Genomic DNA, 27,172 nt, shown 5'->3' on the forward strand with positions numbered 1-27,172 from the left:
TGCTATATGCATGCCATGTAACCTATGTATTCCTTATAAGTTATGCACTAACGGTTGCTATTAGTGCATTCTAGACTAGAATCCAAGCTTTAATAGGATACTTTCTTCATTCTTTCTTTTCTTTTTTCCTTTCTTTCTTTCCTCCTTTCTTTTCTTCTTTATTTAAATTTGCAGTAAAACATGTGTTTAGTAGTCTAAATCTTAGCTTGCGTAAAAAGAGTTTATTAATGTGAAAAAAGTAAGAATTCCAGTTTTGGTTCTTCAATTCATTTTCCTTTAGTTGTTATTGGATGATCCATTTTCTATTCTTATGCTGTATTAGTGAGAGGAAGAGTGATGCTTGTAGAGGCAAAGAACTTGGTGAACAAACTATAGCTCTTTTCCATTCTTATTTTCTAATAAGAAGCATGAATCAACTTGCGTTTCTTCGCGGCTTCAACCCTTATATCTCCAATACTTTATTATCATCTTACTTTCAATCGTAATTCTTGTTCCTAAATCTTCCTTACAACTTTGTTGCTGATCCTCAAGAAAGTCATGCTTTCACTTTCATTCTTTCTATGTTCGACTACTTTGAATGAGAATTAAAAGTAAATGTAATTTACAATAAGGGATTGATTTTTGAACATACAGAAGTATTTTTGAAAAGTTGTAAAAGAAAATTGTATTGCTTTGTTTCAGCACAAGTAGTATCGGCCAATGACTTGCGCAATTTTTTAGATTTTGAAGTGTACGAATCAATGCATTTTTTGCATTTGATGGTGGCGTAGGATTCTTGAGTCGATCTATATACTTGATTGCGCCAAGAAAACACCGATTCTTTATTTTATTATTGCATTCAAATTCCTAAAAGTAACAGAATCTATTCTTGAAGGCTGTTCGTATTACAAAAATAACTTTTTCCACTTTTTCAAAAAAAAAAAAAACAGTAGATTCTAAAGTCATTGCCTTCGATTCTTAATTTACGCTACAGTAAACTCTGTTTCATTTCCTTGAATGCGATGTCTTCCAATCACTGTTGGATTCCGAGTAAAAAGAATACGAAACGCAGTGCTTTGGAATCAAGTCGGATTTCAAAACGAAAGAGAAATCGAAAATACAGTAACTTTTAAAGACGTCCATATTTCAAGGAAATGATTTTCAAGTACTTTGAAGGAGGATGAGAGGTGAATGGAGTGTACAGCAAGGGAATGACTCCTGAACTTGCGGGGTATTTCTGAAAAAGTTGAAAAAGAAAGCTGTATTGCTTTGTTTCAGCACAAGCATTCTCCGCCAATGGCCTGCGCGGCTTTTTAGATTTTGAACCGTAAGAATCGGCGCGTTCTTGGCATCTGACGGTGGCGTAGGCTTGTTGTGTCGATCTCTAAACTTGATCGCGCTAAGAACGCACCGATTCCTTATTTCGTCGTTGCGTTCAAATTCCCAAAAGCAACGGAAGCTATTCTTGAAGGCTGTTCGTGCTACGAAAGCAACTTCTTCAACTTTTTCGAAAAATACCCATTAGATTCGCGAGTCGTTGCCTTCGATTCTTCATTTACACTGCCGTAAACTCCGTTTCATTTCCCAGACTTCTTGAAGTAATCGAAAATTACACAAGTGAACGAGGGAAGTAAAATTTTATGGTTCTCCTCCCGTGAAATGTAGAAGTCTCTGGAAGATACCGTATCTTCAATTCGTCATTCATCTTGGAATCCGCGTGGGCCAGAAAGCAATGCGTTTCGTTTGAAGTTTTCTTGAAATCCAATTCTTTGTTATCCATGAAGTCTTACAAAAAATGAAACGGATGGAGGGGAGCTACGTATGACTGGATCCTCAAAGAGAAGTTACGTAGGCAGCTTGGCATACTACTCCAAGTTCAGTCAAAGCTGATGAATTTGTGGTGCGGAACCCGGGATCAACAACACAATCCGAAACCCCACATATAACACCAGCACGCAGAAAACTTGAAGCCTTAAATAAACCATCCCTACGTACCCCACAATCAACGGTGCGATGGTGAACAACGGTAACTGGGAATAGGAAAGAGAATTGAAAAGGCGCCACGAGAATACCTCGGTAAATAGATTCAACTCCTAATTCAAGGGGACGGGTGAAGAATCCTCCAAGGAGCACTCGCAATTAGCAAAAGCTGAACGCAGTAGAACTTCCTCTCTCCCGGCGGGATTCCGCTTGCTCCGGGGTTGTTTGCTCGTGGGAATTGCGGCTGCCTTGACTCACATCAATTTAAGTTTGCTGCTAGAGTTCACGGAATGAGCAGAACTACGTATGACTTGATCCTCAAAGAGAAGGTACGTAGGCAGCTCGGAGTACTAACTACTCCGAGTCCAGTCAAATTCAAGCATTTGAAATTTTTATTAGACCCAATGGATAAGGAGGTATTGGATGCGATGTCTTCCAATCACTGTTGGATTCCGAGTAAAAAGAATACGAAACGCAGTGCTTTGGAATCAAGTCGGATTTCAAAACGAAAGAGAAATCGAAAATACAGTAACTTTTAAAGACGTCCATATTTCAAGGAAATGATTTTCAAGTACTTTGAAGGAGGATGAGAGGTGAATGGAGTGTACAGCAAGGGAATGACTCCTGAACTTGCGGGGTATTTCTGAAAAAGTTGAAAAAGAAAGCTGTATTGCTTTGTTTCAGCACAAGCATTCTCCGCCAATGGCCTGCGCGGCTTTTTAGATTTTGAACCGTAAGAATCGGCGCGTTCTTGGCATCTGACGGTGGCGTAGGCTTGTTGTGTCGATCTCTAAACTTGATCGCGCTAAGAACGCACCGATTCCTTATTTCGTCGTTGCGTTCAAATTCCCAAAAGCAACGGAAGCTATTCTTGAAGGCTGTTCGTGCTACGAAAGCAACTTCTTCAACTTTTTCGAAAAATACCCATTAGATTCGCGAGTCGTTGCCTTCGATTCTTCATTTACACTGCCGTAAACTCCGTTTCATTTCCCAGACTTCTTGAAGTAATCGAAAATTACACAAGTGAACGAGGGAAGTAAAATTTTATGGTTCTCCTCCCGTGAAATGTAGAAGTCTCTGGAAGATACCGTATCTTCAATTCGTCATTCATCTTGGAATCCGCGTGGGCCAGAAAGCAATGCGTTTCGTTTGAAGTTTTCTTGAAATCCAATTCTTTGTTATCCATGAAGTCTTACAAAAAATGAAACGGATGGAGGGGAGCTACGTATGACTGGATCCTCAAAGAGAAGTTACGTAGGCAGCTTGGCATACTACTCCAAGTTCAGTCAAAGCTGATGAATTTGTGGTGCGGAACCCGGGATCAACAACACAATCCGAAACCCCACATATAACACCAGCACGCAGAAAACTTGAAGCCTTAAATAAACCATCCCTACGTACCCCACAATCAACGGTGCGATGGTGAACAACGGTAACTGGGAATAGGAAAGAGAATTGAAAAGGCGCCACGAGAATACCTCGGTAAATAGATTCAACTCCTAATTCAAGGGGACGGGTGAAGAATCCTCCAAGGAGCACTCGCAATTAGCAAAAGCTGAACGCAGTAGAACTTCCTCTCTCCCGGCGGGATTCCGCTTGCTCCGGGGTTGTTTGCTCGTGGGAATTGCGGCTGCCTTGACTCACATCAATTTAAGTTTGCTGCTAGAGTTCACGGAATGAGCAGAACTACGTATGACTTGATCCTCAAAGAGAAGGTACGTAGGCAGCTCGGAGTACTAACTACTCCGAGTCCAGTCAAATTCAAGCATTTGAAATTTTTATTAGACCCAATGGATAAGGAGGTATTGGATGCGATGTCTTCCAATCACTGTTGGATTCCGAGTAAAAAGAATACGAAACGCAGTGCTTTGGAATCAAGTCGGATTTCAAAACGAAAGAGAAATCGAAAATACAGTAACTTTTAAAGACGTCCATATTTCAAGGAAATGATTTTCAAGTACTTTGAAGGAGGATGAGAGGTGAATGGAGTGTACAGCAAGGGAATGACTCCTGAACTTGCGGGGTATTTCTGAAAAAGTTGAAAAAGAAAGCTGTATTGCTTTGTTTCAGCACAAGCATTCTCCGCCAATGGCCTGCGCGGCTTTTTAGATTTTGAACCGTAAGAATCGGCGCGTTCTTGGCATCTGACGGTGGCGTAGGCTTGTTGTGTCGATCTCTAAACTTGATCGCGCTAAGAACGCACCGATTCCTTATTTCGTCGTTGCGTTCAAATTCCCAAAAGCAACGGAAGCTATTCTTGAAGGCTGTTCGTGCTACGAAAGCAACTTCTTCAACTTTTTCGAAAAATACCCATTAGATTCGCGAGTCGTTGCCTTCGATTCTTCATTTACACTGCCGTAAACTCCGTTTCATTTCCCAGACTTCTTGCAGTAATCGAAAATTACACAAGTGAACGAGGGAAGTAAAATTTTATGGTTCTCCTCCCGTGAAATGTAGAAGTCTCTGGAAGATACCGTATCTTCAATTCGTCATTCATCTTGGAATCCGCGTGGGCCAGAAAGCAATGCGTTTCGTTTGAAGTTTTCTTGAAATCCAATTCTTTGTTATCCATGAAGTCTTACAAAAAATGAAACGGATGGAGGGGAGCTACGTATGACTGGATCCTCAAAGAGAAGTTACGTAGGCAGCTTGGCATACTACTCCAAGTTCAGTCAAAGCTGATGAATTTGTGGTGCGGAACCCGGGATCAACAACACAATCCGAAACCCCACATATAACACCAGCACGCAGAAAACTTGAAGCCTTAAATAAACCATCCCTACGTACCCCACAATCAACGGTGCGATGGTGAACAACGGTAACTGGGAATAGGAAAGAGAATTGAAAAGGCGCCACGAGAATACCTCGGTAAATAGATTCAACTCCTAATTCAAGGGGACGGGTGAAGAATCCTCCAAGGAGCACTCGCAATTAGCAAAAGCTGAACGCAGTAGAACTTCCTCTCTCCCGGCGGGATTCCGCTTGCTCCGGGGTTGTTTGCTCGTGGGAATTGCGGCTGCCTTGACTCACATCAATTTAAGTTTGCTGCTAGAGTTCACGGAATGAGCAGAACTACGTATGACTTGATCCTCAAAGAGAAGGTACGTAGGCAGCTCGGAGTACTAACTACTCCGAGTCCAGTCAAATTCAAGCATTTGAAATTTTTATTAGACCCAATGGATAAGGAGGTATTGGATGCGATGTCTTCCAATCACTGTTGGATTCCGAGTAAAAAGAATACGAAACGCAGTGCTTTGGAATCAAGTCGGATTTCAAAACGAAAGAGAAATCGAAAATACAGTAACTTTTAAAGACGTCCATATTTCAAGGAAATGATTTTCAAGTACTTTGAAGGAGGATGAGAGGTGAATGGAGTGTACAGCAAGGGAATGACTCCTGAACTTGCGGGGTATTTCTGAAAAAGTTGAAAAAGAAAGCTGTATTGCTTTGTTTCAGCACAAGCATTCTCCGCCAATGGCCTGCGCGGCTTTTTAGATTTTGAACCGTAAGAATCGGCGCGTTCTTGGCATCTGACGGTGGCGTAGGCTTGTTGTGTCGATCTCTAAACTTGATCGCGCTAAGAACGCACCGATTCCTTATTTCGTCGTTGCGTTCAAATTCCCAAAAGCAACGGAAGCTATTCTTGAAGGCTGTTCGTGCTACGAAAGCAACTTCTTCAACTTTTTCGAAAAATACCCATTAGATTCGCGAGTCGTTGCCTTCGATTCTTCATTTACACTGCCGTAAACTCCGTTTCATTTCCCAGACTTCTTGAAGTAATCGAAAATTACACAAGTGAACGAGGGAAGTAAAATTTTATGGTTCTCCTCCCGTGAAATGTAGAAGTCTCTGGAAGATACCGTATCTTCAATTCGTCATTCATCTTGGAATCCGCGTGGGCCAGAAAGCAATGCGTTTCGTTTGAAGTTTTCTTGAAATCCAATTCTTTGTTATCCATGAAGTCTTACAAAAAATGAAACGGATGGAGGGGAGCTACGTATGACTGGATCCTCAAAGAGAAGTTACGTAGGCAGCTTGGCATACTACTCCAAGTTCAGTCAAAGCTGATGAATTTGTGGTGCGGAACCCGGGATCAACAACACAATCCGAAACCCCACATATAACACCAGCACGCAGAAAACTTGAAGCCTTAAATAAACCATCCCTACGTACCCCACAATCAACGGTGCGATGGTGAACAACGGTAACTGGGAATAGGAAAGAGAATTGAAAAGGCGCCACGAGAATACCTCGGTAAATAGATTCAACTCCTAATTCAAGGGGACGGGTGAAGAATCCTCCAAGGAGCACTCGCAATTAGCAAAAGCTGAACGCAGTAGAACTTCCTCTCTCCCGGCGGGATTCCGCTTGCTCCGGGGTTGTTTGCTCGTGGGAATTGCGGCTGCCTTGACTCACATCAATTTAAGTTTGCTGCTAGAGTTCACGGAATGAGCAGAACTACGTATGACTTGATCCTCAAAGAGAAGGTACGTAGGCAGCTCGGAGTACTAACTACTCCGAGTCCAGTCAAATTCAAGCATTTGAAATTTTTATTAGACCCAATGGATAAGGAGGTATTGGATGCGATGTCTTCCAATCACTGTTGGATTCCGAGTAAAAAGAATACGAAACGCAGTGCTTTGGAATCAAGTCGGATTTCAAAACGAAAGAGAAATCGAAAATACAGTAACTTTTAAAGACGTCCATATTTCAAGGAAATGATTTTCAAGTACTTTGAAGGAGGATGAGAGGTGAATGGAGTGTACAGCAAGGGAATGACTCCTGAACTTGCGGGGTATTTCTGAAAAAGTTGAAAAAGAAAGCTGTATTGCTTTGTTTCAGCACAAGCATTCTCCGCCAATGGCCTGCGCGGCTTTTTAGATTTTGAACCGTAAGAATCGGCGCGTTCTTGGCATCTGACGGTGGCGTAGGCTTGTTGTGTCGATCTCTAAACTTGATCGCGCTAAGAACGCACCGATTCCTTATTTCGTCGTTGCGTTCAAATTCCCAAAAGCAACGGAAGCTATTCTTGAAGGCTGTTCGTGCTACGAAAGCAACTTCTTCAACTTTTTCGAAAAATACCCATTAGATTCGCGAGTCGTTGCCTTCGATTCTTCATTTACACTGCCGTAAACTCCGTTTCATTTCCCAGACTTCTTGCAGTAATCGAAAATTACACAAGTGAACGAGGGAAGTAAAATTTTATGGTTCTCCTCCCGTGAAATGTAGAAGTCTCTGGAAGATACCGTATCTTCAATTCGTCATTCATCTTGGAATCCGCGTGGGCCAGAAAGCAATGCGTTTCGTTTGAAGTTTTCTTGAAATCCAATTCTTTGTTATCCATGAAGTCTTACAAAAAATGAAACGGATGGAGGGGAGCTACGTATGACTGGATCCTCAAAGAGAAGTTACGTAGGCAGCTTGGCATACTACTCCAAGTTCAGTCAAAGCTGATGAATTTGTGGTGCGGAACCCGGGATCAACAACACAATCCGAAACCCCACATATAACACCAGCACGCAGAAAACTTGAAGCCTTAAATAAACCATCCCTACGTACCCCACAATCAACGGTGCGATGGTGAACAACGGTAACTGGGAATAGGAAAGAGAATTGAAAAGGCGCCACGAGAATACCTCGGTAAATAGATTCAACTCCTAATTCAAGGGGACGGGTGAAGAATCCTCCAAGGAGCACTCGCAATTAGCAAAAGCTGAACGCAGTAGAACTTCCTCTCTCCCGGCGGGATTCCGCTTGCTCCGGGGTTGTTTGCTCGTGGGAATTGCGGCTGCCTTGACTCACATCAATTTAAGTTTGCTGCTAGAGTTCACGGAATGAGCAGAACTACGTATGACTTGATCCTCAAAGAGAAGGTACGTAGGCAGCTCGGAGTACTAACTACTCCGAGTCCAGTCAAATTCAAGCATTTGAAATTTTTATTAGACCCAATGGATAAGGAGGTATTGGATGCGATGTCTTCCGATCACTGTTGGATTCCGAGTAAAAAGAATACGAAACGCAGTGCTTTGGAATCAAGTCGGATTTCAAAACGAAAGAGAAATCGAAAATACAGTAACTTTTAAAGACGTCCATATTTCAAGGAAATGATTTTCAAGTACTTTGAAGGAGGATGAGAGGTGAATGGAGTGTACAGCAAGGGAATGACTCCTGAACTTGCGGGGTATTTCTGAAAAAGTTGAAAAAGAAAGCTGTATTGCTTTGTTTCAGCACAAGCATTCTCCGCCAATGGCCTGCGCGGCTTTTTAGATTTTGAACCGTAAGAATCGGCGCGTTCTTGGCATCTGACGGTGGCGTAGGCTTGTTGTGTCGATCTCTAAACTTGATCGCGCTAAGAACGCACCGATTCCTTATTTCGTCGTTGCGTTCAAATTCCCAAAAGCAACGGAAGCTATTCTTGAAGGCTGTTCGTGCTACGAAAGCAACTTCTTCAACTTTTTCGAAAAATACCCATTAGATTCGCGAGTCGTTGCCTTCGATTCTTCATTTACACTGCCGTAAACTCCGTTTCATTTCCCAGACTTCTTGCAGTAATCGAAAATTACACAAGTGAACGAGGGAAGTAAAATTTTATGGTTCTCCTCCCGTGAAATGTAGAAGTCTCTGGAAGATACCGTATCTTCAATTCGTCATTCATCTTGGAATCCGCGTGGGCCAGAAAGCAATGCGTTTCGTTTGAAGTTTTCTTGAAATCCAATTCTTTGTTATCCATGAAGTCTTACAAAAAATGAAACGGATGGAGGGGAGCTACGTATGACTGGATCCTCAAAGAGAAGTTACGTAGGCAGCTTGGCATACTACTCCAAGTTCAGTCAAAGCTGATGAATTTGTGGTGCGGAACCCGGGATCAACAACACAATCCGAAACCCCACATATAACACCAGCACGCAGAAAACTTGAAGCCTTAAATAAACCATCCCTACGTACCCCACAATCAACGGTGCGATGGTGAACAACGGTAACTGGGAATAGGAAAGAGAATTGAAAAGGCGCCACGAGAATACCTCGGTAAATAGATTCAACTCCTAATTCAAGGGGACGGGTGAAGAATCCTCCAAGGAGCACTCGCAATTAGCAAAAGCTGAACGCAGTAGAACTTCCTCTCTCCCGGCGGGATTCCGCTTGCTCCGGGGTTGTTTGCTCGTGGGAATTGCGGCTGCCTTGACTCACATCAATTTAAGTTTGCTGCTAGAGTTCACGGAATGAGCAGAACTACGTATGACTTGATCCTCAAAGAGAAGGTACGTAGGCAGCTCGGAGTACTAACTACTCCGAGTCCAGTCAAATTCAAGCATTTGAAATTTTTATTAGACCCAATGGATAAGGAGGTATTGGATGCGATGTCTTCCGATCACTGTTGGATTCCGAGTAAAAAGAATACGAAACGCAGTGCTTTGGAATCAAGTCGGATTTCAAAACGAAAGAGAAATCGAAAATACAGTAACTTTTAAAGACGTCCATATTTCAAGGAAATGATTTTCAAGTACTTTGAAGGAGGATGAGAGGTGAATGGAGTGTACAGCAAGGGAATGACTCCTGAACTTGCGGGGTATTTCTGAAAAAGTTGAAAAAGAAAGCTGTATTGCTTTGTTTCAGCACAAGCATTCTCCGCCAATGGCCTGCGCGGCTTTTTAGATTTTGAACCGTAAGAATCGGCGCGTTCTTGGCATCTGACGGTGGCGTAGGCTTGTTGTGTCGATCTCTAAACTTGATCGCGCTAAGAACGCACCGATTCCTTATTTCGTCGTTGCGTTCAAATTCCCAAAAGCAACGGAAGCTATTCTTGAAGGCTGTTCGTGCTACGAAAGCAACTTCTTCAACTTTTTCGAAAAATACCCATTAGATTCGCGAGTCGTTGCCTTCGATTCTTCATTTACACTGCCGTAAACTCCGTTTCATTTCCCAGACTTCTTGCAGTAATCGAAAATTACACAAGTGAACGAGGGAAGTAAAATTTTATGGTTCTCCTCCCGTGAAATGTAGAAGTCTCTGGAAGATACCGTATCTTCAATTCGTCATTCATCTTGGAATCCGCGTGGGCCAGAAAGCAATGCGTTTCGTTTGAAGTTTTCTTGAAATCCAATTCTTTGTTATCCATGAAGTCTTACAAAAAATGAAACGGATGGAGGGGAGCTACGTATGACTGGATCCTCAAAGAGAAGTTACGTAGGCAGCTTGGCATACTACTCCAAGTTCAGTCAAAGCTGATGAATTTGTGGTGCGGAACCCGGGATCAACAACACAATCCGAAACCCCACATATAACACCAGCACGCAGAAAACTTGAAGCCTTAAATAAACCATCCCTACGTACCCCACAATCAACGGTGCGATGGTGAACAACGGTAACTGGGAATAGGAAAGAGAATTGAAAAGGCGCCACGAGAATACCTCGGTAAATAGATTCAACTCCTAATTCAAGGGGACGGGTGAAGAATCCTCCAAGGAGCACTCGCAATTAGCAAAAGCTGAACGCAGTAGAACTTCCTCTCTCCCGGCGGGATTCCGCTTGCTCCGGGGTTGTTTGCTCGTGGGAATTGCGGCTGCCTTGACTCACATCAATTTAAGTTTGCTGCTAGAGTTCACGGAATGAGCAGAACTACGTATGACTTGATCCTCAAAGAGAAGGTACGTAGGCAGCTCGGAGTACTAACTACTCCGAGTCCAGTCAAATTCAAGCATTTGAAATTTTTATTAGACCCAATGGATAAGGAGGTATTGGATGCGATGTCTTCCGATCACTGTTGGATTCCGAGTAAAAAGAATACGAAACGCAGTGCTTTGGAATCAAGTCGGATTTCAAAACGAAAGAGAAATCGAAAATACAGTAACTTTTAAAGACGTCCATATTTCAAGGAAATGATTTTCAAGTACTTTGAAGGAGGATGAGAGGTGAATGGAGTGTACAGCAAGGGAATGACTCCTGAACTTGCGGGGTATTTCTGAAAAAGTTGAAAAAGAAAGCTGTATTGCTTTGTTTCAGCACAAGCATTCTCCGCCAATGGCCTGCGCGGCTTTTTAGATTTTGAACCGTAAGAATCGGCGCGTTCTTGGCATCTGACGGTGGCGTAGGCTTGTTGTGTCGATCTCTAAACTTGATCGCGCTAAGAACGCACCGATTCCTTATTTCGTCGTTGCGTTCAAATTCCCAAAAGCAACGGAAGCTATTCTTGAAGGCTGTTCGTGCTACGAAAGCAACTTCTTCAACTTTTTCGAAAAATACCCATTAGATTCGCGAGTCGTTGCCTTCGATTCTTCATTTACACTGCCGTAAACTCCGTTTCATTTCCCAGACTTCTTGCAGTAATCGAAAATTACACAAGTGAACGAGGGAAGTAAAATTTTATGGTTCTCCTCCCGTGAAATGTAGAAGTCTCTGGAAGATACCGTATCTTCAATTCGTCATTCATCTTGGAATCCGCGTGGGCCAGAAAGCAATGCGTTTCGTTTGAAGTTTTCTTGAAATCCAATTCTTTGTTATCCATGAAGTCTTACAAAAAATGAAACGGATGGAGGGGAGCTACGTATGACTGGATCCTCAAAGAGAAGTTACGTAGGCAGCTTGGCATACTACTCCAAGTTCAGTCAAAGCTGATGAATTTGTGGTGCGGAACCCGGGATCAACAACACAATCCGAAACCCCACATATAACACCAGCACGCAGAAAACTTGAAGCCTTAAATAAACCATCCCTACGTACCCCACAATCAACGGTGCGATGGTGAACAACGGTAACTGGGAATAGGAAAGAGAATTGAAAAGGCGCCACGAGAATACCTCGGTAAATAGATTCAACTCCTAATTCAAGGGGACGGGTGAAGAATCCTCCAAGGAGCACTCGCAATTAGCAAAAGCTGAACGCAGTAGAACTTCCTCTCTCCCGGCGGGATTCCGCTTGCTCCGGGGTTGTTTGCTCGTGGGAATTGCGGCTGCCTTGACTCACATCAATTTAAGTTTGCTGCTAGAGTTCACGGAATGAGCAGAACTACGTATGACTTGATCCTCAAAGAGAAGGTACGTAGGCAGCTCGGAGTACTAACTACTCCGAGTCCAGTCAAATTCAAGCATTTGAAATTTTTATTAGACCCAATGGATAAGGAGGTATTGGATGCGATGTCTTCCGATCACTGTTGGATTCCGAGTAAAAAGAATACGAAACGCAGTGCTTTGGAATCAAGTCGGATTTCAAAACGAAAGAGAAATCGAAAATACAGTAACTTTTAAAGACGTCCATATTTCAAGGAAATGATTTTCAAGTACTTTGAAGGAGGATGAGAGGTGAATGGAGTGTACAGCAAGGGAATGACTCCTGAACTTGCGGGGTATTTCTGAAAAAGTTGAAAAAGAAAGCTGTATTGCTTTGTTTCAGCACAAGCATTCTCCGCCAATGGCCTGCGCGGCTTTTTAGATTTTGAACCGTAAGAATCGGCGCGTTCTTGGCATCTGACGGTGGCGTAGGCTTGTTGTGTCGATCTCTAAACTTGATCGCGCTAAGAACGCACCGATTCCTTATTTCGTCGTTGCGTTCAAATTCCCAAAAGCAACGGAAGCTATTCTTGAAGGCTGTTCGTGCTACGAAAGCAACTTCTTCAACTTTTTCGAAAAATACCCATTAGATTCGCGAGTCGTTGCCTTCGATTCTTCATTTACACTGCCGTAAACTCCGTTTCATTTCCCAGACTTCTTGCAGTAATCGAAAATTACACAAGTGAACGAGGGAAGTAAAATTTTATGGTTCTCCTCCCGTGAAATGTAGAAGTCTCTGGAAGATACCGTATCTTCAATTCGTCATTCATCTTGGAATCCGCGTGGGCCAGAAAGCAATGCGTTTCGTTTGAAGTTTTCTTGAAATCCAATTCTTTGTTATCCATGAAGTCTTACAAAAAATGAAACGGATGGAGGGGAGCTACGTATGACTGGATCCTCAAAGAGAAGTTACGTAGGCAGCTTGGCATACTACTCCAAGTTCAGTCAAAGCTGATGAATTTGTGGTGCGGAACCCGGGATCAACAACACAATCCGAAACCCCACATATAACACCAGCACGCAGAAAACTTGAAGCCTTAAATAAACCATCCCTACGTACCCCACAATCAACGGTGCGATGGTGAACAACGGTAACTGGGAATAGGAAAGAGAATTGAAAAGGCGCCACGAGAATACCTCGGTAAATAGATTCAACTCCTAATTCAAGGGGACGGGTGAAGAATCCTCCAAGGAGCACTCGCAATTAGCAAAAGCTGAACGCAGTAGAACTTCCTCTCTCCCGGCGGGATTCCGCTTGCTCCGGGGTTGTTTGCTCGTGGGAATTGCGGCTGCCTTGACTCACATCAATTTAAGTTTGCTGCTAGAGTTCACGGAATGAGCAGAACTACGTATGACTTGATCCTCAAAGAGAAGGTACGTAGGCAGCTCGGAGTACTAACTACTCCGAGTCCAGTCAAATTCAAGCATTTGAAATTTTTATTAGACCCAATGGATAAGGAGGTATTGGATGCGATGTCTTCCGATCACTGTTGGATTCCGAGTAAAAAGAATACGAAACGCAGTGCTTTGGAATCAAGTCGGATTTCAAAACGAAAGAGAAATCGAAAATACAGTAACTTTTAAAGACGTCCATATTTCAAGGAAATGATTTTCAAGTACTTTGAAGGAGGATGAGAGGTGAATGGAGTGTACAGCAAGGGAATGACTCCTGAACTTGCGGGGTATTTCTGAAAAAGTTGAAAAAGAAAGCTGTATTGCTTTGTTTCAGCACAAGCATTCTCCGCCAATGGCCTGCGCGGCTTTTTAGATTTTGAACCGTAAGAATCGGCGCGTTCTTGGCATCTGACGGTGGCGTAGGCTTGTTGTGTCGATCTCTAAACTTGATCGCGCTAAGAACGCACCGATTCCTTATTTCGTCGTTGCGTTCAAATTCCCAAAAGCAACGGAAGCTATTCTTGAAGGCTGTTCGTGCTACGAAAGCAACTTCTTCAACTTTTTCGAAAAATACCCATTAGATTCGCGAGTCGTTGCCTTCGATTCTTCATTTACACTGCCGTAAACTCCGTTTCATTTCCCAGACTTCTTGCAGTAATCGAAAATTACACAAGTGAACGAGGGAAGTAAAATTTTATGGTTCTCCTCCCGTGAAATGTAGAAGTCTCTGGAAGATACCGTATCTTCAATTCGTCATTCATCTTGGAATCCGCGTGGGCCAGAAAGCAATGCGTTTCGTTTGAAGTTTTCTTGAAATCCAATTCTTTGTTATCCATGAAGTCTTACAAAAAATGAAACGGATGGAGGGGAGCTACGTATGACTGGATCCTCAAAGAGAAGTTACGTAGGCAGCTTGGCATACTACTCCAAGTTCAGTCAAAGCTGATGAATTTGTGGTGCGGAACCCGGGATCAACAACACAATCCGAAACCCCACATATAACACCAGCACGCAGAAAACTTGAAGCCTTAAATAAACCATCCCTACGTACCCCACAATCAACGGTGCGATGGTGAACAACGGTAACTGGGAATAGGAAAGAGAATTGAAAAGGCGCCACGAGAATACCTCGGTAAATAGATTCAACTCCTAATTCAAGGGGACGGGTGAAGAATCCTCCAAGGAGCACTCGCAATTAGCAAAAGCTGAACGCAGTAGAACTTCCTCTCTCCCGGCGGGATTCCGCTTGCTCCGGGGTTGTTTGCTCGTGGGAATTGCGGCTGCCTTGACTCACATCAATTTAAGTTTGCTGCTAGAGTTCACGGAATGAGCAGAACTACGTATGACTTGATCCTCAAAGAGAAGGTACGTAGGCAGCTCGGAGTACTAACTACTCCGAGTCCAGTCAAATTCAAGCATTTGAAATTTTTATTAGACCCAATGGATAAGGAGGTATTGGATGCGATGTCTTCCGATCACTGTTGGATTCCGAGTAAAAAGAATACGAAACGCAGTGCTTTGGAATCAAGTCGGATTTCAAAACGAAAGAGAAATCGAAAATACAGTAACTTTTAAAGACGTCCATATTTCAAGGAAATGATTTTCAAGTACTTTGAAGGAGGATGAGAGGTGAATGGAGTGTACAGCAAGGGAATGACTCCTGAACTTGCGGGGTATTTCTGAAAAAGTTGAAAAAGAAAGCTGTATTGCTTTGTTTCAGCACAAGCATTCTCCGCCAATGGCCTGCGCGGCTTTTTAGATTTTGAACCGTAAGAATCGGCGCGTTCTTGGCATCTGACGGTGGCGTAGGCTTGTTGTGTCGATCTCTAAACTTGATCGCGCTAAGAACGCACCGATTCCTTATTTCGTCGTTGCGTTCAAATTCCCAAAAGCAACGGAAGCTATTCTTGAAGGCTGTTCGTGCTACGAAAGCAACTTCTTCAACTTTTTCGAAAAATACCCATTAGATTCGCGAGTCGTTGCCTTCGATTCTTCATTTACACTGCCGTAAACTCCGTTTCATTTCCCAGACTTCTTGCAGTAATCGAAAATTACACAAGTGAACGAGGGAAGTAAAATTTTATGGTTCTCCTCCCGTGAAATGTAGAAGTCTCTGGAAGATACCGTATCTTCAATTCGTCATTCATCTTGGAATCCGCGTGGGCCAGAAAGCAATGCGTTTCGTTTGAAGTTTTCTTGAAATCCAATTCTTTGTTATCCATGAAGTCTTACAAAAAATGAAACGGATGGAGGGGAGCTACGTATGACTGGATCCTCAAAGAGAAGTTACGTAGGCAGCTTGGCATACTACTCCAAGTTCAGTCAAAGCTGATGAATTTGTGGTGCGGAACCCGGGATCAACAACACAATCCGAAACCCCACATATAACACCAGCACGCAGAAAACTTGAAGCCTTAAATAAACCATCCCTACGTACCCCACAATCAACGGTGCGATGGTGAACAACGGTAACTGGGAATAGGAAAGAGAATTGAAAAGGCGCCACGAGAATACCTCGGTAAATAGATTCAACTCCTAATTCAAGGGGACGGGTGAAGAATCCTCCAAGGAGCACTCGCAATTAGCAAAAGCTGAACGCAGTAGAACTTCCTCTCTCCCGGCGGGATTCCGCTTGCTCCGGGGTTGTTTGCTCGTGGGAATTGCGGCTGCCTTGACTCACATCAATTTAAGTTTGCTGCTAGAGTTCACGGAATGAGCAGAACTACGTATGACTTGATCCTCAAAGAGAAGGTACGTAGGCAGCTCGGAGTACTAACTACTCCGAGTCCAGTCAAATTCAAGCATTTGAAATTTTTATTAGACCCAATGGATAAGGAGGTATTGGATGCGATGTCTTCCGATCACTGTTGGATTCCGAGTAAAAAGAATACGAAACGCAGTGCTTTGGAATCAAGTCGGATTTCAAAACGAAAGAGAAATCGAAAATACAGTAACTTTTAAAGACGTCCATATTTCAAGGAAATGATTTTCAAGTACTTTGAAGGAGGATGAGAGGTGAATGGAGTGTACAGCAAGGGAATGACTCCTGAACTTGCGGGGTATTTCTGAAAAAGTTGAAAAAGAAAGCTGTATTGCTTTGTTTCAGCACAAGCATTCTCCGCCAATGGCCTGCGCGGCTTTTTAGATTTTGAACCGTAAGAATCGGCGCGTTCTTGGCATCTGACGGTGGCGTAGGCTTGTTGTGTCGATCTCTAAACTTGATCGCGCTAAGAACGCACCGATTCCTTATTTCGTCGTTGCGTTCAAATTCCCAAAAGCAACGGAAGCTATTCTTGAAGGCTGTTCGTGCTACGAAAGCAACTTCTTCAACTTTTTCGAAAAATACCCATTAGATTCGCGAGTCGTTGCCTTCGATTCTTCATTTACACTGCCGTAAACTCCGTTTCATTTCCCAGACTTCTTGCAGTAATCGAAAATTACACAAGTGAACGAGGGAAGTAAAATTTTATGGTTCTCCTCCCGTGAAATGTAGAAGTCTCTGGAAGATACCGTATCTTCAATTCGTCATTCATCTTGGAATCCGCGTGGGCCAGAAAGCAATGCGTTTCGTTTGAAGTTTTCTTGAAATCCAATTCTTTGTTATCCATGAAGTCTTACAAAAAATGAAACGGATGGAGGGGAGCTACGTATGACTGGATCCTCAAAGAGAAGTTACGTAGGCAGCTTGGCATACTACTCCAAGTTCAGTCAAAGCTGATGAATTTGTGGTGCGGAACCCGGGATCAACAACACAATCCGAAACCCCACATATAACACCAGCACGCAGAAAACTTGAAGCCTTAAATAAACCATCCCTACGTACCCCACAATCAACGGTGCGATGGTGAACAACGGTAACTGGGAATAGGAAAGAGAATTGAAAAGGCGCCACGAGAATACCTCGGTAAATAGATTCAACTCCTAATTCAAGGGGACGGGTGAAGAATCCTCCAAGGAGCACTCGCAATTAGCAAAAGCTGAACGCAGTAGAACTTCCTCTCTCCCGGCGGGATTCCGCTTGCTCCGGGGTTGTTTGCTCGTGGGAATTGCGGCTGCCTTGACTCACATCAATTTAAGTTTGCTGCTAGAGTTCACGGAATGAGCAGAACTACGTATGACTTGATCCTCAAAGAGAAGGTACGTAGGCAGCTCGGAGTACTAACTACTCCGAGTCCAGTCAAATTCAAGCATTTGAAATTTTTATTAGACCCAATGGATAAGGAGGTATTGGATGCGATGTCTTCCGATCACTGTTGGATTCCGAGTAAAAAGAATACGAAACGCAGTGCTTTGGAATCAAGTCGGATTTCAAAACGAAAGAGAAATCGAAAATACAGTAACTTTTAAAGACGTCCATATTTCAAGGAAATGATTTTCAAGTACTTTGAAGGAGGATGAGAGGTGAATGGAGTGTACAGCAAGGGAATGACTCCTGAACTTGCGGGGTATTTCTGAAAAAGTTGAAAAAGAAAGCTGTATTGCTTTGTTTCAGCACAAGCATTCTCCGCCAATGGCCTGCGCGGCTTTTTAGATTTTGAACCGTAAGAATCGGCGCGTTCTTGGCATCTGACGGTGGCGTAGGCTTGTTGTGTCGATCTCTAAACTTGATCGCGCTAAGAACGCACCGATTCCTTATTTCGTCGTTGCGTTCAAATTCCCAAAAGCAACGGAAGCTATTCTTGAAGGCTGTTCGTGCTACGAAAGCAACTTCTTCAACTTTTTCGAAAAATACCCATTAGATTCGCGAGTCGTTGCCTTCGATTCTTCATTTACACTGCCGTAAACTCCGTTTCATTTCCCAGACTTCTTGCAGTAATCGAAAATTACACAAGTGAACGAGGGAAGTAAAATTTTATGGTTCTCCTCCCGTGAAATGTAGAAGTCTCTGGAAGATACCGTATCTTCAATTCGTCATTCATCTTGGAATCCGCGTGGGCCAGAAAGCAATGCGTTTCGTTTGAAGTTTTCTTGAAATCCAATTCTTTGTTATCCATGAAGTCTTACAAAAAATGAAACGGATGGAGGGGAGCTACGTATGACTGGATCCTCAAAGAGAAGTTACGTAGGCAGCTTGGCATACTACTCCAAGTTCAGTCAAAGCTGATGAATTTGTGGTGCGGAACCCGGGATCAACAACACAATCCGAAACCCCACATATAACACCAGCACGCAGAAAACTTGAAGCCTTAAATAAACCATCCCTACGTACCCCACAATCAACGGTGCGATGGTGAACAACGGTAACTGGGAATAGGAAAGAGAATTGAAAAGGCGCCACGAGAATACCTCGGTAAATAGATTCAACTCCTAATTCAAGGGGACGGGTGAAGAATCCTCCAAGGAGCACTCGCAATTAGCAAAAGCTGAACGCAGTAGAACTTCCTCTCTCCCGGCGGGATTCCGCTTGCTCCGGGGTTGTTTGCTCGTGGGAATTGCGGCTGCCTTGACTCACATCAATTTAAGTTTGCTGCTAGAGTTCACGGAATGAGCAGAACTACGTATGACTTGATCCTCAAAGAGAAGGTACGTAGGCAGCTCGGAGTACTAACTACTCCGAGTCCAGTCAAATTCAAGCATTTGAAATTTTTATTAGACCCAATGGATAAGGAGGTATTGGATGCGATGTCTTCCGATCACTGTTGGATTCCGAGTAAAAAGAATACGAAACGCAGTGCTTTGGAATCAAGTCGGATTTCAAAACGAAAGAGAAATCGAAAATACAGTAACTTTTAAAGACGTCCATATTTCAAGGAAATGATTTTCAAGTACTTTGAAGGAGGATGAGAGGTGAATGGAGTGTACAGCAAGGGAATGACTCCTGAACTTGCGGGGTATTTCTGAAAAAGTTGAAAAAGAAAGCTGTATTGCTTTGTTTCAGCACAAGCATTCTCCGCCAATGGCCTGCGCGGCTTTTTAGATTTTGAACCGTAAGAATCGGCGCGTTCTTGGCATCTGACGGTGGCGTAGGCTTGTTGTGTCGATCTCTAAACTTGATCGCGCTAAGAACGCACCGATTCCTTATTTCGTCGTTGCGTTCAAATTCCCAAAAGCAACAGAAGCTATTCTTGAAGGCTGTTCGTGCTACGAAAACAACTTCTTCAACTTTTTCGTAAAACACGCATTAGATTCTTGGTTATATGAAAAAGTAAGAAACAGAGTATGGTTGCCCGTTCTAGTGTTAAAGCAGAATATAGAGTAATGGCCCAAGGGATATGTAAATTATTATTGGTGCAAAAACTAATGAAGGAATTAAAATTGTTTAAACAAGAAAGTCTATCATTGTTTTGTGACAATAAAGCAGCTATTAGTATTGCTCAAAACCTAGTTCAACATTATTGAATAAAACGCATTGAGATTGACTGTAACTTCATAAAAGAAAATGTTTTTTTATTTTTCCTAGTGCTTAAAGCATCATGTGTCTTTTAGCAATTAGGTGGCAAATATCTTCATCAAATGACTCTTCAACAAAACTTTTCTGAACTTGATATAAGTTAGGCATGTGTGATATCTTTGTAACAACTTGAGAGGGAGTGTTGACACAAATATTTTTTTGCTTAAATGACCATGATAGTTTTCCAATATTATCCTACTATTTATTTCCTCCATAATAATATAATTATTTAAAATCTTTATTATAAGAAAAATTTTCTTATTGGTACCTAGGAAGTCTTGTATATATACGAGTAAGTTGTAATATCTAGAGTAGTGAAAAATAAAGTGTAAATATTTTTTCGAATTTTCTATACTCCCCCACACTTATCTTGTGCTTACCCTCAAGTACCCCACGATACAAATCAATAACTCTCAACCTTTCACCTTCAACCCAACTATTCCTAACCATTCCTTCACAACTCGCATGTTACATCTAAATTCTCAAACTGTAAAAATAGTAATCAACTAGTAATCCCTAGGCTTGAGTTTTATAGAGTCACACCAATGAATAACTATTTTGACCACTACCTGAGCACAAAATGAATAGGATTTACAATTTTTTTTTATAAGCACTTTTCATTGTGGAGAACAGCCAACACGCAGTATAACGGCCACATCAAACTCTTCCAAACACAAGTATTTCATTCATTTGGTTCATGTTAGAACATAAAATTTAATTGTAACTAGTTTGAGCATTCTTATTGCTTGCTTGAAATGTCATCAATCTTTTGACATGAGGACAAACATTTATGATGAATATACGTAGTTACTCAGTTGGTCACAAATTCATGTGGCTACTAGAGTTACTTCTAGCCAATTGACTAGAGAAGTATTTTATTATTTGTGCTCCCTCTTTCTTTCTCTTTTTTTAATCTAGTTATGAACCTTAATGTTATTAAACACACAAATCCAGACAGGTTATAGTAGAGTTTTCCTAAGTATCAATATTTATTCTATGACGAAAAAATTAATTAAAAACTGTTGATAAGAATTCATACAAAGTAAAGTACTCTACTATATAGGATATGTTATTAGTTAAAGTTCTAATAGTAAAGTTATATTCTATAATTAGAATCCACCTAAAATAAGGATAATTACTCTATATATATGTTCTAAATATAAACACAAAACATAAAAAATAAAATTAGTAGTTTATTTTTCTTTAAAAATCTTCATGATGTCAGAGACAAAATAAGGCTAATTTTAGGATTCTAATTTCAAGATTTTTTCAAAACCCTAAAATAACAAAATAGGTTGAGTTGGTACTCACCTATCAAAAAAATTCTAACCTCACCAAACATCCAGACGGAGCCGTAACTCACTGACACCAGACTGGAGAAATCTTTACCGCGCGTGACCACACACGTTGCCGACAATGGAAGCACATGAAACCCACGTGCCATCAAGAATCACCTCATTCCAGTCATAATCTCATCGCGCGTCAAGATTTAGCTCCCTTTAACGTTGCTCACGCAATCCAACATGCATCGTGCGTCTAGACTCCAGATTTCACGCGGCTGTGCACATTCGGCCGAGCCCCTGAACTGCGTCTTCCCAACTGTTCAGCGCCTTAAGGCGACTCATCTGGACCTCCCGCGCACCACCCCGCTCCGGCCACGGACTGAACCGTGCTACATTGTCAAACAAACGTCTTATGCGCACCATTCCAGTTTTCTGCGCATTGGGACATCCGATCTAGCCATTCCACGAGCCGAGCCGATTCATTCTGGTCATTTTGTGCCTGAGCCAAGCTATGCGCGATCAAACTGCCGCCGAACCAAGCTGAGTTTAGCCGAGCCAGATCTAATTCCGGGTTTTTTGTTCTTTTTTTGTTTTTTGGTCATTTTTTGGTTCCTTTGGTGCAGATTAGGAGGTTCATCTTTCCTTATTAGGTATTTTTCTTATTATTTTTAGTACTACAAGATGACAGAAGCAAAAAAGGTGGGTGTTACTAGTTTTAATAACCTTTCATTACACATCAGTTCCATAAAAGTATATGGAACTAATTATCTTGCTTGATCGAGATTTTATTTATTGTTCATCAAATTTAGATGATTGTATAGTTACATTATTGGTGAGGTGAAAAAAATTAGATATTGGTAGTTTAGAATATAATAGATAGGACTTTGAAAGCTTCTTAATAATGTTATGACTCATTAATTCCATGCAACCCAATATTGTCACAACAAATCTATTGCCTAACGCTGCCAAAAAGATATGAAATGCAGCATCTCTTACATATTTACAGATGGGTAATGAGTTCAAGATTTATGAACTTCGGAATAAAGTTCATGGCATAATGTAAGGGTAGATAACTATTTCTCAATATTTTTATGAACTAAATGGATTATGGTAAAAGTTATATTATTATCAAGATTTTCAAGCAGATTGTTTTGTTGATACCATTAAATTTCAGAAACTGATGGAAAGATAGCGGATTTATGATTTTTTAGCTGGTCTGAATACCAAATATGATCAAATACAAGTTCAAGTGCTTGGTAAAGATCATTTTCCCTCATTAGAATAAACTTATGCTTATGTTCAGTAAGAAAAAACTAGAAGAAATGTCATGCTGACATTGCAACAGTTGAGAAGACTGAATTAGTTATTCAATTTAATCAATCCAAAGATATACGGAAGTGTGACTATTATGGCAAGCCAAAATACACTAGGTAAACTTGCTAGAAGTTATATGGAAGACCAATTAGAGGTCGGGGATGAAGAAGAGGTGGAACTGTAAGAGCTCAAGCAAATTTTGTTGAAGGCAGGGAAGCACCTAATTCACCATCTGTTGAAGCTTTTTCCATAGAAGAAATTCAAAACCTGAAGCGTTTTTTGAGTCAACTTAAATTTTAATCAACTGTCGGCACATCAAATATGATAAAATAAGGTATTGCTCATCTCTATCCTATTTCCACTTTTGATAATTGGATTATAAATTGTAGAATGTATATATACATGTATACTTACATTAGGGATAACTTAGCATTTTCTCAAGTTGTTAGGACATTTGGGTATTCTCTCCCCTAATTTTTTAGCCTTTTCTTAGCACCTTTTTAACCGTTTTTGTCTCGTCGAAGACCTACATAATGGCACATTTATGCCCATGAAATTAAAAAGGAAAATTAGAGGAATTCTCCTCATTTTACAGAAACTTCTTCCTTTATTCTCTTCATGGTATCAGAGCAACAACTCTGATCTAGAATCATTCACCATCCAACTCAAGCCAAAACGGCAATGGATGAGCAAAACTCCTCTCTCGTTGAAAATAGAAGTGTTAAAAACTGACAATGCATGTGAATATTTTGCATCCAATCTAGCCAAATTCCTTACTGAACAAGGCATTGTCCATCAAAGTTCTTGTCCTTACACGCTCCAATAGAATGGTGTAGTCAAAAGAAAAAATAGGCACGTACTTGAAGTATTCCACTCACTTCTGTTTACCACAAATGTCCCTAAATTCCTTTAAGGAGAGGCTATCCTCACTGCTACATATCTGATCAACTGAATGCCCTCCCGTATACTTCAGTTCAAAACACCTTATGACTTCCTCGTTCAAGCCTTCCCAACATCACACATCCTTCACACAATTCCATTTAATATTTTTGGTTGCTCTGCCTATGTTCACATTCATAGTCACCTTAGAAGAAAACTCGATTTAGAGCCTTCAAATGTGTCTTTGTCGAGTATTCTACTTCTCAAAAAGGTTACAAATGCTTTTATTCAGTAACCTACCAATTTTATAACACTATGGATGTCATTTTCTTTGAAAACCGACCATTTTATCCCACTCTTAATATTTAGATGGAGACATTTAGAACTTAACAATATCAATTGTGGGATGTGAACATATCTCTACTACAGACTCCATTGAAAACTCCAGAAAAAGAACCTGTCCATAAAACCACCAAAGAACCTGAAGCTACCACAGAGAGTGATAGCACATTACCTGCAGTTAGTAAGCTATATATATGTCTATATCAGGAGGAACAAAACTTAAGGTAGAGATAAAGTACCTAAGCCAACTATACACTGTTATGACTCAACTCTTGAACCAAGCACTCAGAATAACACAAGTAATGAGATCTTTGATTCAACTGATGATATTGATTTACCTATTATTTTACGAAATGGTGTTCGTTCTTATACTATGCATCCCGTACAGGATTATGTCTTTTATGGCAAACTGTCTTCAAAGTAACATGCACTTGTGAGTAAGTTTGACAGTACTCTTCCTGAACCAAGAACAGTTCATGAAGCTCTCAAGATTCCTATATGGAATGCTGCTATCCAATAAGAAAGTTCAGTCCTTGAGAAAAATAGGACATGGGAGTTATCTGATCTACCTCCAGGGAAGGCTCCTGTAGGATGCAAGTGGATCTTCACCACTAAGTACAATCCTAATGGTAGCGAAAAACACAACTTTTCACTAAAGGGTTTATCCAATCATATGAAATCGACTATCAGGAGACATTTGCTCCTGTTGCCAAGTACAAGACAATTCAGGTATTATTCTCTTTGGTATCTAATCTTGATTGGCCTCTCTACCGACTTAATGTGAAAAATGCTTTCCTTAATGGTGATCTAAAGGAACAAGTGTATATGGAAGTCTCACCTGGACTTGAAATGAATTCCCAAAAGGTGTGCAAACTAAAAAATGCACTATATGATCTCAAACAGTCTCCAAGACCATGGTTTGATAGATTCACCAGGGTGAAATATATGAGATATGAATAATGTCAGTTCGATCACACTTTGTTTGTCAAGCATTGTACCACAGGAAAGAGAGCTAATTGTATATGTGGATGATATTATCCAAACAGCTGATCATAGTGACGAAATTCATAAATTGAAAGACTTTTTAGCTAGAAAATTTGAAATCAAAGACCTTGGGGTACTCAAGTATTTTCCTAGAATGGAAGTTGTCAGATTCAAGAAGAGAATTTCTACATCTCAGCAGAAGTACATCTTAGATCTCCTGGATGAGACAGGTATGCTTGGTTGTAAACCTGCAAAGACTCCTATGTAAACAAATGCTAAACTTGGTTACAAAAGTGACAGTAAACCTGTTGATAAAGAGAAGTATCAAAGACTTGTAAGCAAATTTATCTACTTGGCTCACACAAGACCTGACATCAGCTTCACTGTTAGCACTGTGAGTCAGTTCATGTCTCAACCTATTGAAGAACACATGAGTGTTGTTTATCGTATTCTGAGGTATCTAAAAATGATACCTAGGCAGGGATTATTCTTTCAAAAAACTATGGTCAGAGATATTGAGATCTACACTGATGCTAATTGGGCTGAATCTGTGATAGATAAGAGATCCACATCTGGTTATTGTTCTTATGTTTGGATTAATTTAGTCACTTGGCATAGCAAGAAATAATCTGTTGTATCAAGGAGCAACGCTGAATCTGAATTACAATCACTTGCACATGGCATGTGTGAAGGAGTATGGCTTAAAAAGATCCTACTTGAATTAAGATTTTCTGCTCCGACTGCAATGAGGATCTGGTGTGACAATCAATCAACTATTAGCATAGTCAAGAATCCTGTGCACCATGACAGAACTAAATATGTTGAGATTGATCCTCACTTCATTAGAGAGAAACTTCAAAGTCAGGACGTATCACTTTTATACATCCCGACAAGTCAACAAACTGCAGACATACTCACCAAAGCTCTACCAAAAAGGAAATTCAATAATCTTGTATCCAATATAAGGTTACTTAACATTTACGTAACCTAGATTGAAGGGGAGTATAGAATGTACATATGTAAGAATGTATATATACATGTATACTTATACTAGGGATAACTTAGTTTTTTCTCAAGTTGTTAGGACAAATGACATTGTTAGGACAGCTGGGTATTCTCTCCACTAATTTTTTAGCCTTTTGTTAGCACCTTTTTAACCATTTTTGTCTTGGTCAAACGCCTATATAATAGTACATTTGTGCCCATGAAATTAAAAAGGAAAATCAGAGGAATTCTCCTCTTTTCATAGAAACTACTTCCTTTATTCTCTTCATAAATTCTAGAGCAAACGGACACGTGGCAGGTTCTTCTAAAAAATTCTTAACTTATTTTTCTTATACTAAAAAGGATAATGTCCGTCTAGCAGATGGGTCATACACTCCCGTTTCAGAAATAGGTTCTATTAATTGTACTTCTGCTATTACACTGTCTTCAGTTTTATATGTGCCTAGTTTTTTTGACAATTTTTTATCTATTAATGTCATAACTAGATATCTAAACTGTAAAATTGAATTTTTTCCTGGTTATTATATCTTTCAGAATCTTCAAATCGGAAAGAGAATTAGCACTAGTAGACTGAAAGATGACTTATATGTCTTGAGTAGACACCAAAACTTAATTAGAAAACAAGCAATCATTGGGAATAAAGAAGTCAATATGAAGATACTACAATGGCACCAATAATTGGGACATCCTTCCTTTTTTGTTTTAGAAAAATTATATTCTATTATTATTTTGTGATGCATGCGAATTTCTTAAATATAAGAGGAGTTCTTATTATTTAAGTAATAATAGAAGTATTGATCATTTTATGATTATTCACTCTGATGTGTGGGGACTTACTCAGAATACCTTTATTTTTTATCATAGATGGTTTGTTACTATTATTGATTGTTGTACTAGACTAACATGGACTTATCTGTTAAAAGCAAAAGATGATGTATTTTCATATTTTTAATTATTTCATGAAATGATATGTCAACAATTTGGTGCTAAAATTAAGATTTTGATAACTGAAAATAATACAGAATATATGAATAGTGGGTTCCGTGCCTACTTGGAATCAAATGGGATAATTTATCAGACAAGTTATCTACATCAATGAACAAATTGGGGTTACTGAAAGGAAAAACAGACACATACTGGAGATAACTCGATCACTAATGTTCACAATTAATGTACCAAAGAGTTACTGAGAAGATGCAATTCTCTCAGTTGTCTATCTTATCAATAAAATACATTTGCGGATCTTGGATTTTAAAAGTCCTATGGAGGTTTTGTAAGAAAAAAATTCCTACATTGTTCCCCCAAAAATGTTTGGATGTGTGTACTTTGTTCATGGTAGAAATGTGGGTAAGCTCTATACCTAAAACTCTTAAGTGTGTATTTATTGAATATTCTTCTACCCAAAAATAATACAAGTGTTATCATCCACCATCTAGAAAATAATTTGTAACTATGGATGTTACCTTTAGGAAAAACGAGTTTTATTTTAAATCAAACCCAACACCTCTTCAGGGGGGAGAGTGAGAAGGAAGAAGTGATACCTAACTAGGTAACAATTGAGAGTCATATTCAGGTAG

At 40.6% G+C, this 27,172-nt stretch overlaps 1 long non-coding RNA gene across 15 annotated transcripts in view; it reads left to right on the plus strand.

The window, feature by feature from the left end:
- The window catches only part of LOC110816367 (uncharacterized), a 42,172-nt gene that overhangs the window by 6,251 nt on the left and 8,749 nt on the right, over nt 1-27,172 (plus strand). The window contains exon 1 of one of the 15 annotated variants that reach the window (XR_015819003.1): nt 751-22,719. The exons of the other annotated variants lie outside the window; for them this stretch is intronic. This is a non-coding gene — a long non-coding RNA (uncharacterized LOC110816367). Of the gene's footprint in view, nt 1-750; nt 22,720-27,172 lie in introns of those variants that run through there. 15 annotated transcript variants of the gene reach the window in all.

Source organism: Carica papaya, chromosome 1 (genome assembly GCF_054855325.1).
Source record: "Carica papaya isolate Zhongbai chromosome 1, ASM5485532v1, whole genome shotgun sequence".
In the NCBI taxonomy this organism is placed as follows: domain Eukaryota; kingdom Viridiplantae; phylum Streptophyta; class Magnoliopsida; order Brassicales; family Caricaceae; genus Carica; species Carica papaya.